The 1711-nt window shown below is 44.6% G+C and overlaps 1 protein-coding gene across 1 annotated transcript in view; it reads left to right on the forward strand.

Annotated features, from left to right (window-relative positions):
• Positions 1 to 1308: 1308 nt before the first annotated feature.
• Positions 1309 to 1711, forward strand: part of LOC115118751 (DNA (cytosine-5)-methyltransferase 3A-like) — a 107149-nt gene continuing 106746 nt past the window's right edge. Inside the window, exon 1 of the mRNA XM_065016352.1 lies at positions 1309 to 1428. The gene's annotated coding sequence lies outside the window, so the exon portion shown is untranslated. The remainder of the gene's footprint in view (positions 1429 to 1711) is intronic.

Below are 1711 nucleotides of genomic sequence, written 5' to 3' on the forward strand. Positions count from 1 at the left end.
TGTCTGTACCAGAGTGTTGTGTCTGTACCAGAGTGTTGTGTCTGTAATACCGGTGTTGTGTCTGTACCAGAGTGTTGTGTCTGTACCAGAGTGTTGTGTCTGTAATACCGGTGTTGTGTCTGTAATACCGGTGTTGTGTCTGTACCAGAGTGTTGTGTCTGTACCCGAGTGTTGTGTCTGTAATACCGGTGTTGTGTCTGTGCCAGAGTGGTGTGTCTGTACCAGAGTGTTGTGTCTGTACCAGAGTGTTGTGTCTGTACCTGAGTGTTGTGTCTGTTGTAACAGTGTTGTGTCTGTACCCGAGTGTTGTGTCTGTACCAGAGTGTTGTGTCTGTACCAGAGTGTTGTGTCTGTACCAGAGTGTTGTGTCTGTAATACCGGTGTTGTGTCTGTGATAACAGTGTTGTGTCTGTACCAGAGTGTTGTGTCTGTACCAGAGTGTTGTGTCTGTAATACCGGTGTTGTGTCTGTAATAACAGTGTTGTGTCTGTACCAGAGTGTTGTGTCTGTACCTGAGTGTTGTGTCTGTTGTAACAGTGTTGTGTCTGTACCGGAGTGTTGTGTCTGTACCAGAGTGGTGTGTCTGTTGTAACAGTGTTGTGTCTGTAATACCGATGTTGTGTCTGTACCAGAGTGTTGTGTCTGTACCAGAGTGTTGTGTCTGTACCAGAGTGTTGTGTCTGTAATAACAGTGTTGTGTCTGTAATAACAGTGTTGTGTCTGTGATAACAGTGTTGTCTGTAATAACAGTGTTGTCTGTGATAACAGTGTTGTCTGTAATAACAGTGTTGTCTGTAATAACAGTGTTGTCTGTAATAACAGTGTTGTCTGTAATAACAGTGTTGTGTCTGTGATAACAGTGTTGTCTGTAATAACAGTGTTGTGTCTGTGATAACAGTGTTGTCTGTAATAACAGTGTTGTCTGTGATAACAGTGTTGTGTCTGTAATAACAGTGTTGTGTCTGTAATAACAGTGTTGTGTCTGTGATAACAGTGTTGTGTCTGTAATAACAGTGCTGTCTGTGATAACAGTGTTGTCTGTAATAACAGTGTTGTGTCTGTAATAACAGTGTTGTGTCTGTGATAACAGTGTTGTGTCTGTAATAACAGTGTTGTGTCTGTAATAACAGTGTTGTGTCTGTGATAACAGTGTTGTGTCTGTAATAACAGTGTTGTGTCTGTAATAACAGTGTTGTGTCTGTACCAGAGGGGCATGTCTGTAATAACAGTGTTGTCTGTAATAACAGTGTTGTCTGTAATAACAGTGTTGTCTGTAATAACAGTGTTGTGTCTGTAATAACAGTGTTGTGTCTGTGACAGAGTGAAGACAGAGCGGTCCATGTGGGCCCAGAGGAGGGGAGTTTAGCCAGCCCACCCGCACTCTGCAGAGTTGATAGACCCAACAGACAACACAACCACACTATTTCTGTGAGTCATCAACACTGTTCTCTCTCTCCTCTCTTATCCTCCCCCTTTCCTCTGAGGTGTGTGTGTGACCGACAGTGTATTGAACCCTGGTTGTCTGAACGTCTTCAGGTCCTGTGTGTGTGTGTGTGTGTGTGCGTGCGTGTGTGTGCGTGCGTGCGTGCGTGCGTGCGTGCGTGCGTGCGTGCGTGCGTGTGTGTGTGTGTGTGTGCGTGCGTGTGTGTGTGTGTGTTTGTGTAATCCTTGTGCAGCTTTGATGACTAAATTCCAGCTCGTAGGTTGTGTC

Source organism: Oncorhynchus nerka, unplaced genomic scaffold (assembly GCF_034236695.1).
Source record: "Oncorhynchus nerka isolate Pitt River unplaced genomic scaffold, Oner_Uvic_2.0 unplaced_scaffold_511___fragment_3, whole genome shotgun sequence".
Taxonomy (NCBI): domain Eukaryota; kingdom Metazoa; phylum Chordata; class Actinopteri; order Salmoniformes; family Salmonidae; genus Oncorhynchus; species Oncorhynchus nerka.